Below are 12,074 nucleotides of genomic sequence, written 5' to 3' on the forward strand. Positions count from 1 at the left end.
AGAAACTTGATCTTTCCCTTTCCGGATTCATTCCGCTTGTTCTTGGTCTACAAACAATCAATATAATATGGGAATCAATAAACAATCACTAATTACCCGAATTACTAACAATTCCATCAACCCTAGATCATACCCATGATCCCAAGTACCCAAAATAGGGTTGTTTCCACCATAGAATCTAGATCAAAATCCTCCCCCATCAATAATTACCCATTAGATTACATTTTACGGATCGAAAAATGGATTCAGAGAGTTAAAATTTTACCTTTAGCCTCAAGAATGGTGGAAAACTGTCAAGAATTGCTTGGGGTTCGTTCCTTAGCTCTAAAAACCAAAATATGCAGAATAAGGTCATTTAGGGGTTTATTTACGACTTCAAGTCGCGTCTAGCCCGCCATATTGGTCCAACGGCCTCGCCAAGGCAACCAAAACCACCGCCAAAGAGGCTTGCACGAAACAATGAGCTATTTTAATAATTCAAGACCCCCATTTCATAACACATCTTTAACCAACGACGCTCAGAAAATACTGTTCACGCTAAGATCGATTTTGGGAGTTCTACTCACCCAAATTCAATTTCATAAAGTCGTACGGGTTCCTTAACAACTTATCTAGGCACTCATATAATCAAAATCATAAATAAGTCACCTGATTGTTACCAGATTTTCCTACACTTCAAAGACTCCGATTTCATCCAAATCTAAACTAGGTTGGGAAATTTCAAGTTACTACGAAAAAGTTTTTCGGCCCAAAATTTTTCCCCGCTGGCTTTTCTATAACGACGGAACCCGGTCATTACAATAGATACCAATTTACTCATCACTCGTCTCCGAGTGACAACTTAGGAAAAATAGGCTAAAGAAGGAATGTAGTACCTGAATCGACGAACAATTGGGGATACTTGTCTCACAGGTCCCTCTCGATTTCCCAAGTAATTTCCTCAACTGGATGATGATTACATTGAACTTTCACGGACTTAATCTCCTTGGTCATCAGCTTACGCACATCACGATCAAGAATTGCAATCGGTTCCTCCTCATTTTGGAGGTTTTTGTCAACACAATTGAGTCCCACTTAATGATGTAATCCCCGTCACTATGATATCTCTTCAACATGGACACATGAAATACCGGATGGACTCCCGATAGGTTAGGAGGTAAAACCAATTTATATGCTACCGGTCCTACACATTCAAGAACCTCAAAGGGACCAATGTATCGCGGGCTTAGCTTGCCCTTCTTGCCAAATCTCATCACCCCTTTCATGGGTGATACCTTAAGAAGAACATTCTCACCAGTTTGAAACGCCATGTCTTTTACCATATGATCTGCATACTTCTTTTGTCTACTCTGGGCTGCTAGAAGCTTAGATTGAATACTCCTCACATTATCTTGAGCATCTTTCACTAAATCAACCCCCAATGGTTTCACTTCTCCAGCCTCAAACCATCATATATAATTATACCACAAGAAATGTGCCTTATTGTGGCGACATTTGTCGCCACAAGTACCCCAAAAGTCTCCCCTAAAAAGCTATAGCAGTGACAATTGAGTCGTAGCTAGTACTTCCATAGCTAAAAGTTTTTTGTGACGATAACTGAGAGTCGACACAATAAATGCCCATTTATGGCGACATCAGTTGCCACAATACCTCAAATTGTATGCCACAAAAAATATTTCTTACACCACATATTTGTCGTAGTAGCTACAAAAAGGAAGGATTTAGTGGCGATAAAGTCGCCACAGAACACCTAATAAAAATCAGCAGCAACTTTTTAATCGCTACTGAAAAGGCCTTTAGTAGCAATTCTTTTGTCGCCGCTGAAAAAGGATTTTTAGTAGCAACTCTTGTCGCCACAAAACAAATAAACTATCAACAACAACTTTCACGTCGCTACTGAAAAATGACTTTTAGTAGTGAAATATGTCGCCACAAAAACTAATATTTCATTTGTGGCAAATTTCACCTTGTTACTAAAGAACAAGTTGCACTACAATAATAGTCGCTACAAAATATGTCCCCATTAAATGGTATTTATAACCACATCACAAACTCTAAGTTTTCCATGCAATAAAATTCTCTAAAATTGATATATAGCTATTAAAAGCAGTAGTATTTTACAAACTGCAAAAGCATCCTCAAGACGGATATTACAAGTCCATTACTAGAAAGCCAATTGCATACTACATATTACATAGGTGACATTATATGCATACACACATTTGATCTAAAAACTTTCATTGCATGCCTTCAGGCTTATCCTTGGGCATCCCCATTATTTAAGAACCTTGTTCCTGTTATTAAAAGAAAGATAAAATCATTTTAATATCTCATAATGTAAGGCTAATAATAAAAAAGGATGACATAGAGTGATCAAGATTATAAAAAGCAATGACATAATAGTTCAGACACTTCTAAAGATAAATTTAAAGAAATATGAAAATGGATCAAAAGTTATAGTCAGAGGAAGAAGGTCACAATACAATATACATAAAGCACAAGCAATTGAGAGTGGAAGTATGAAGAAAACAAAAAAGACATCAAATAATAAATAGTAGGCAATAGCAAGTTCAAGAAGCATCTACCAACTTGGTAATTTGTATATATCATGTAAAGAAGCAAGACCATCATAAATTACAAACATGTTAAAAACAAAATATATTGTTTTAAGCTCAACTTCTTCCCAAAATAAACTGAGAAATCTACAAGTTATTCATCAAAATCTTGAGATATGCACCTTACCAGGACTAAGCCAACTTGATTTCACTTATTTCTGAAATACTAAAATTGTACAAGTTTAGACAACCTCTAGAAATTTTAAGAAAAAAATCAGCCTAACAAGTATGTCATTTTGACAAGTATTGAATAAAAAGATGACAAAATAACACCTTATGAATTGTGCTTCTAACAACAAAGGTATGTAATTTGCAAGTTCTATCTGTGATGCTCAAGGGTTTTCAAAGGATCGAGCTACTATAAGCAAGTATTTTTAGATGCTAACTAGCATCTCTTCAATTCTCAAGGTTTAGACCACATAAGAACTCCAATGTTGAGATCCAGAATATGAGTTGTGAAGCTTTGTAGTTTGCAGCATTTATCTCAAGTGAACATAAAGGAAGAGGGATAAAGAACCTTTTACTTGATACAGCTGGAAATAATTATACAAACTTTTTAAGAAAGATAGTCATTGTTTCACTTTTCAGATTCATATATAATTTCCAAAGGTGAGAGTTCATATAGTTAATTCATTAGCTAGGTATTTTTCCTACTATTTTTGCCACATCAAGTTCTTGCAATAAGAAATAGGTGCTACTTTCTTTTTCTCATATAGATAAATGGTTATGTCAATCCTGGTAGTTTGAGGTATCCGACAGAATGCTACTTTTAAAAATTCTCCATTTTGAGAATCATTAACAAACTAAGCAAAGATAATATAATGTTTCAGGTGATTCCTTGAATGCAGTCCCTTCATAAGGAATTTTTCAAAGTTCTTCAGTTCCTCAATTTAAGTCTGCTATCTGCAGATGGGCTTGACTTTTGTATGTCATCAGCTGCTACTGAAATTTTATTGTTTCTATTTGGAGCACTACTGAATGTACTCCATTATTGCAAACTTAAAGGACTATTAGTGCTCCATATAATATATGAAGGATCACTTTAAATCTATGTTCAAAGATAAAGGATCATTTTGAGCCTTTTCTCATACACCCACTCTAGCTCACATCTATTTTTGTAACATAACATTCTTAAACCATATTAGGTAGTTCTGTTTGTGTGTTAGCTTAACTTAATATAATCACTTGGTTGCTCAATTTACTAGCTATTCATATATAAGTAGTATATTTGTTGCTTTTTAAGACTTTTAACTCTTTTAAGTTCTCAGGTCAGTTTGCAGTTTTTTTCTTTTGCCATGACTACTAATACTACACTTGTCCTATTGGTGGTTTCATGATGCTTCTTGTGGTTAGGACTTTTTTCACCTTTAAATTCTCTCTTACAAATAATAGTTTCACTAGTTTAGTACCTTCTTATCTTCATAACATTTTCAGTCTTGCTACTTTGGTTTTAGCCTTCAATGCTTTAAAGGGACAAATCTCAAAAGTCATTGGAAATCCAAAAACTTTGAGAGATTTAAACATGAAAAGTAACAATCTTACCGGTTTTGTTCCTCCATCCTTCTCAAATGCCACACAGATGAAAATCATATATAGTAACAAAATCATACAAAATTTGTTGAAAACAAAAACAACAACACCCTTTTCTAAAAAAGAAAAAGAGGATCAAGAACACTACACTAATAGTTTTTTCATGCTTACTTTATTTCAGAATTTTTTTCAAACACTTCGTATGCGTCATAAAGAAAATCAGATTTAAAAGAGCAACTCAACAACATATATGGATCAATTCACAAAATACTTATCAAATAGTAAGACAGAAGAATTGTCAAGAAAAGGAGTAGACTTTTAAAGAAGGTGCAAACAAGTACCTATTGCATTCTAGTCATGATAACAACCATTTGTTCTTGGAACATCTTGTCCTGTTTGTAGAGGCCCTTCTCTTGAAGTACATGATTATCCTATCTCTAGAGATACCTCGGTAATCCCTATTGGTTGTATTTTCTGGCTGAGAAGTGGTTCCCGAACATCCACGTCCTCAAACTATGATAAAACACCTTTTAGTTAATTACTTTTTAAATGAGATTTAATTGTATAGATATCTTTTAAACTATTAGTGCATAGAATTTAAGCTCTACATTAATACACAGATGATGAGATCATTATGACAGATTATTCCTGATCCTATATCCTTAAGAAAATACAGAGATACATAAAGCACACATACATACTCACAATTACAAAGGTAAAAAATCTCATCGCATATTCAATATTCTATTATATTTACATACTCATATTGAATATATAAGAGTTCACATTAGCTTGCTCTAACAACTATTACTTTTCTTCTCCATAACAAAAAAAATCCTCAAAAAGGAGGAAGAAACACTAGAGCGACTCTTGAAGAAAAGCTAAAATGAGAAATATTTTATGTCATCTTCATCATGTTTTTGTTTAGTGAGACTATATTTTTCTTTGAATGTCACAACATTTGGAGAATGAGAAATATTTGCTGGAAAAACAACAATCAGAGGTGCCACTTTGATCAGTCCATGGCTTCATACTCAAATTTTTGTAGCCTTTTTCAAATATGTAGGAGAGAATTGACATAACATGAAGCTAGTCCATAGAGAGAATTAATCGAGGTGTAGCTGACTAAAATGATGCCACGATAAAAAAAATGGCAAATATAAGAGACACAAACTTCAACAAAGGCAGAGATCATTGATTCTCTTGATCTAAACCACATTTTTCTGACATCATTTGATGCTTCATTTGTTCATGTTCCAACTCACCAAACAAAACAAATCAAGTACTATACAAACAAACCCTTTTCTTGTATCTAAGAGCGTTGTAAATAGGAATAACATATGGTGAATCTATAAGAGAACAATTTCTAGCACTCATTATATAAAACTTAACACTAATACATGAAATGCATCCAAAATCTCATCAATAAAACTATAAAATTTCAGAATATTCACCACGAAAGAGGAACAAATAGTCAAAATAATTAACCTAACTATGAAAGGTAGAAAGAAGTAAAGAAAAATTACCTGAACCCGTTTGCTCAGCATCAACAGCTGAATTACATGATTCCGATTTCCGAATAATCGTCACCTGAGTCCATTTTCTCAGAATCTTAAGGACCCAAGCAAAAATTCATGTTCATTTCTTCAAATTCTATTTGTATAGAGTCGATCTACTAGGGCGTAGGGAAAGAGAGAGGATAAATCGCTAGTTGAACTTCACGGGGAAAGGTATGAAGGAGATAGAGTTTCCTTGGAACGAAGAACGGGATTTTGGGGAAAATGAGATTTGTGAATCTACCCTAAGATATTCCTAATGATATTTAACTAATAAATATATATATAGTAGAATAAATGGCTTTACTGTAATATTAAAATGGTTAGATTTGTTAAACTACTTCATATATTTGTTGTTAATTATTGTATTTTAGTATAAATTCTACCTAAGTTTCAAATAATATATGTTAATCCTTTTGTTTCAATTTCTGTGACACTAATAAAATTTGGAGAGTCAAACAAATTTTTTACATGTTTTTAAGGTATTTTAAGTTGTTAATTATTTTAATTCATAGGAATTTTAAATAATATATGTTATTTTCTTGTCCCAATTTATGTGACATGATAAAATTTTGGATAGTTAACCAAAATTCTTACATGTTTTAAAGTATTTTAAGTTGGTAATTATTTTAACTTATAGTATTGTTTACATCATTTCAAATAATATATGTTACTTTTTCTGTCCCAATTTATGTATCATGATAAAATTTTGAGAGTTAACCAATATTTTATATGTGCCTAATAAATATTTTAAGTTGTTAATCATTGTAATTTATAGTAATTTTAGAGAAAATTTTAAATTTATAACATAATAAAAAGAAAAAAAAACAAATTAAAATTAAGAAAATATAAAAATTATAACGTTTGGAGCAGACATGTCCGTACACAGTTAACTAGTTATGACCGTTGATATATTGTAAAATAATGTACTTAAATATTTATGTATTTATTTATCACTAAAAAAATATCAAATATATAAGAATTTCTACAATTATAAAAAAACTTTGAATATACGATAAAATCATATTACAGTATCAAAGAAAATATTAGTAATGACCTAATATGCTGCCACAAAAGCTTCACTTTTCATGGTGACATAGTTGCCGCAAATGATCTGTTGTGGCGACATTTATTTCGTCGCCACTAAAAAAAGATTCAGCTATATATTATTATATAAAGTTTCATATATAAGTGGCGACACAAAAATAGTCGCCACTAATATATCATTTTCTTTGACGACAATTTTTTTTGCCACTACAACTATCATCCTTTGTGGCGATTATGATGGGTCACCACTAAAACCTCTAATTTAGTGGCAATAGAATGAGTCGCCACAAAATGTTGTCACAGTAAATCCGATTTCTTGTAGTATGGGTGATCTACTGTAATGACCCGTAAGGTCATTTTGAGAACTAGTCCTCTCTCTTTTATAAAAGATCCTTTCCGTAAATTTTAAATGGGAATTTTGAATTATTCTTTTAACTACAAGTATTTAATTAGTGAGTAATTTTAAATAATTAATTGAGTTGGTGGTTAATGGGCCAAGTCCATAAAATTTTATACCATATACCACTTAACCCATTTATTGGAATAAGTTAAAGAAAGCTTTTTTTTTGGTAACACAAGCCGATCGCGGCTAAACAAAATTCACAGATGCAAGAACGGATGGGCACGAAATCACGACAAACACTATTCTTAAATTTGAAGTGACGGTTCTCAATCTGCATGTCAGATTAGTGTTAGAGTTATAAATTCAATATAATGTTAATTTGCTACTTTGGTGAGAGGTTGAATTGCTTGGGTCAATTTCGTGTTAGTTGATGGCATATAACTTGGGTGATGACTTTCAATTGGCAATAATGGTCAATGATTGGATAATGATGGGAAAATGATTGTATAATCAAGAAAGGTGATGATTAGCCATCTAAAGATTGTGTTTTTAGGGATAATCTGCGATAGGCAGATTGCTGCGTATCCCTTTTGTGGTTTCTACTGATTTTCGTGATTAACTTGACTGTAATTTTATAGTTTAAGTTTTTCTATATTGAGATAGGTAATTAAATATTGAGTGTATTATATTATATGAAAACTATTAGGGTTGTAGTTTTTGGAGATTTTATGACTTAACCCTAGACTTTAAATTTGAGAAAATTGAATGAGTTGGCATGTTAATTGGCATCAAGATTTAAGAACTTGATTATAAATTGAGTGAGTTTTTGGGTCTAGATTAGATCTATAGTAATGTGGGTGTTGTTAGTTCCGAAATCTTATTGTGATTATTAGTGTGAATACATTACTTTGAGTTGGAAGTACAACGAAAAAGGAAGGTTCAATTCCGGAATGATTGTTCGATTATTTGAGTCAAGTGGATTTCTAAACCCTTGTTAAGTGTATGAAATTCTTGTATTTCCTTGTAATATGTGTTTGGGGTAATGAGACTTAGTGATGGGTTGACTTGTCCACATTGATTAATTCTAATGATGAAAACGGGGTAATAAAATGCAATGTGATTAATTGTTTGTGTGTGATGTGTTGAGAATGGTTTGAAAGGCTTGTTGAATCATTGTTGATGTTGTATCATGATTGTGTTGTTGTGAATTGTGCAATCTTATTAAATGGTCATCTCTTCGTTATTTGTGTGAACATGTCATTTGCATTGTTCTGAGACATAGTTGTGACAAGTGTTATGTGAATTGAGAAAGAATAAGAAATTAAAGAGAATGTACCATTTTGAGGGACGTATCGCGCGCAACAATGAATACTATATATTGAGAGACGTATCGCGCACCGCGACAATTACTATATTTTGAGAGACGTATCCTGCGCCGCGATAGTTACTATTATCAAGGGTCGTATCGCACGTCGCGATGGATGCATGGACATATATGTCCCCTATGGGTCTCGAAATGAGAGACAGCGGGTGTGCATTGTTAGGTCAGACATGCATCACTATACTTGACATTACATTTCATCGCATTGCACATTTTAATCATTGATGAACTTGATCTTGCGTGTTGCTGATATTGTGAGTGCCTTTTTGTGGAAGTTGTGATTGATGAATATTGGTTGAGGATATGTAATTTGTTAAAGTGATTGTTGTTGAGCTGGGTGCTATGTAAAGTGTGAATTGTTAGGTTGGGCTGGTTTTATGCAGGTTGTAGTTGTGGAGGTTCGGCTGGTGTGTAAGGAGTACCCGTATTCTCTCCCCTTAGCTTGTGTTTAGAAGTTTACTTGCTGAGTATCGTGTGGTTTGGTATTCACCCCTTGCTTTTACATTTTTGTAGGTTACTATCTCGGACCTTTGTGATATTTTCTCTTCTTCTTGTCTGAGGCTTCTTATGGAGGTTGGTGATGTAGCAGCTTGTCATTTCAGTGGACCTTCTTACTCCTATTCATGATCTTGTTCTATTCTAGAAACAATGTCATTTGAAACTTGTGGTTTTCTTTTGAATCAATTGTAATACTTTAGAGGATTGTACACGTGACAACCATATTTTGGGGGTATTTTTGAGTTTATTATAAAATTTCCGCATTTTATTATAATGGTTTAGTTTTAGGCTGACTTGTCTTTGTGGGATAAGACGAGTGCCATCAAGTCCATTTTTGGGTCGTGACAAAATGGTATTAGAGCCCCAGATTCATAGGTCTCACGTGTATACAAGCTGAGTCTAAATAGAGTTTCGAGGATCGGTACAGAGACGTTTGTACTTATCTTGGAGAGGCTATAGTGACTTTTAAGAAAAATCTTCACTTTTTGAATTTCTATCGTGCATCCTTGGTCCGATTTGATTCTTTCGCTTAACTCCATTCACTCTCACTTATAATGATGACTCGTGCGTAGTTCCTCATGTGAGCAGTTGGTGTGTCATATATGACTTTGATGTTAGACTATCACGCCCCAAACTCGAGAGGCGCAACTGGCTCCTAATGCCAAAACTCAAGCCCGAGCCAACCCTGCTGAACCATTTGCTACTAGCGCATGGCAGCCACATGCAATCAAGAAATCAAACAAGTATATCTCGGCTTAAAACTAAGCCATCGGTCGGCAAGGTCTTTGTCAACTGATCTATAAAAGAAACAACTACTCCCAGGAGATCATATAATAAATAGTTAACTAGCACAGAAGTCCTGATTGGGCCGTCGAGGCCACCATGATATCTATACCAAAACTAAAAGCAGGTATATATCAATACAATACATCAAACAGCTCACAAGCTTCCGCAAACCAACAACATAGGCCAGCATGACCATAACGTAGCTATAAACCCCACACACTAGTCTGCAAGCCTCTAAGAGTAGTAAAGATTGGTGGGACAGGGCCCCAGCCTACCGATAAAGATATATATACAACAAAAGGTAACATACCTCCCAACTCTGGCAGCTCCGGAGGAAAGGGGATAGCCAACCAGATAAAAGTCAATCCTGCTACTGAGGAGGTCTACTCAGTCGTCTGTCAGGACCTGCATGCATGAATGCAGTGCCCCCAAGGCCATGGGGTGTCAGTACAAAATAATGTATAGAGTATGAAAGGCAATAGACTATGATGAGGTATCCTGATATACTAGAATAATCAAATAAATAAATCAAGGCTAAGATAAGTGTACTGACCTGCTCCTAAATCTAAACTTATCAAAAATAATAAAACAACAACCTCCCCAAGCCCCCATAAGCTCGGCAGGTACAAACAGCACACAAGACCACCTACTCCGGCCCCCATAAGCCCGGAAGGTGCCAATCAGCCTATATACCCCTATCAGTAGTCCCCTAGCCCCGTAGGCAGTCACATAGCCCTCTTAGGAATTAATATAGCCCCGTAGGTAGCACATAGCTCTCTTAGGCATCAACGTAGCTTATAGACAACACATAGCCCTCTTAGGCAACAACATGGCCCTGTAGTAAGCACGTAGCCTTCTTAGGCGTCAATATAGCCCTGTAGGCAACTCATAGTCCTGTTAGGCATCCATATTGCCCTGTAGGCAGAACATAGCCCTTCTAGGCATAGATCACATTCCTGCAGCTAACCACAATAGCCCCAACGACAATAATAACAATCCAACCGCTAAAAGCGAGCAATTTAGTTATAAGAAACCTATACAAATAGCCTCTAAGTCGTTTCCAACATAGGGACGCTACTAACTAAATAAGAATCCTGACAAGGGAGGATTATATCAACTTGAGCAGCCAACAATCAACAATCACGGCTACAAGTATATCAAGGATAACAACCCAAATACATTTCTTCTAAACTTTAAGGAAACATGTCGTAAGTAGGGAATAGCCTTAACATACCTTTTTCACTAAATTCACGTGGCCTAATGACTTTTACTCAATACTCCCTCGATACTACAACAAGGTAGGACCATAATCAACACACAAAAATAAAATATACCATGACAATATGATAAAATATATGTATTTCCGTCGCAAATTGCTATTTGCTGCTTATAAAAGCTAGAGTCGATGAAAGAAGGGTCTTACTTCGATCTTAAGGTCGTAATACGCTTCGAAACCTCCAAATATATCCAAACCCTTGCTGTGCCAACCCTAAAGTGTGATATGCCACACAATCGATAAAACAAATTATACCACGATAATGAGACCAACGCGTAGAACAACTTTCGTCAAGGACTTGAGTCGAGAAAATCTATATTTCACTTGATCCTAGAAATGGGTTTCTCTAATTTCTCTATTTTTTAGGCTTAAGAATGGTGAAAAAGGTCGAAGGAGATAATATATGTAACATTCCACCGACTTAAGGGCCCCACCTCACGTGCTTGCTTGCGCAGTCCCACGAAAATGCGAGTATTTCTCTATTCTGAAGTCGTATGAATGAATGGTTTGATGCGTTGGAAACTAGACTCGTAGACCTTCGATTTCATAGCTCGCGGGAACCATAAATCTTAATAGATTGGGAGAAAACGTTCGAGACATTTGACTCAAATTTCAAACAAATCTTTAAAAAGGAATTTACGGTAACTTTCGCCAACTTTTATTTTGTCACTTACCTAACTTCAAAACTTGAGATACCACACTTGAACACTTAAAATATCACATAACACATCATTTTTAATTTATTACTCACCCTCTTTGTCTTTTCACGAAGATACGTGTTAATTTAGACTTTTTTAAAAGTCGGGGTGTTACATAGACCTAGTACTAAGGTGAAAGTGATAGACTTATGAAAATGATCTGTAGTCGGATTCAAAATGTTTAGTTATAATTTGAAGGGTTTGAGTTAGGTGATGGCTCGATGATGCATTTGGAGGATATTTGATGATGATGTTGAACAAATGTTTGGGGGATTCTATGAACATGGTTATTTCTTTTGGTTAGTTACCCCAATAGATGGAATAGTACTTGTGTGGTATAGGCA

General features: G+C 34.8%; 1 protein-coding gene and 1 long non-coding RNA gene across 2 annotated transcripts in view; one reads left to right on the forward strand and one right to left on the reverse strand.

The window, feature by feature from the left end:
• LOC125876728 (uncharacterized) overlaps positions 1-12,074 on the forward strand; it is an 854,340-nt gene that overhangs the window by 461,399 nt on the left and 380,867 nt on the right. The gene's annotated exons all lie outside the window — the stretch shown is intronic.
• LOC125876737 (uncharacterized) lies at positions 2,060-5,947 on the reverse strand. Its single transcript, XR_007447531.1, has 3 exons — positions 5,672-5,947; positions 4,487-4,658; positions 2,060-2,294 (listed from the first exon to the last, which is right to left on the reverse strand). It is a non-coding gene; the product is annotated as an uncharacterized LOC125876737 (long non-coding RNA).

This window comes from Solanum stenotomum, chromosome 9 (assembly GCF_019186545.1).
Source record: "Solanum stenotomum isolate F172 chromosome 9, ASM1918654v1, whole genome shotgun sequence".
In the NCBI taxonomy this organism is placed as follows: domain Eukaryota; kingdom Viridiplantae; phylum Streptophyta; class Magnoliopsida; order Solanales; family Solanaceae; genus Solanum; species Solanum stenotomum.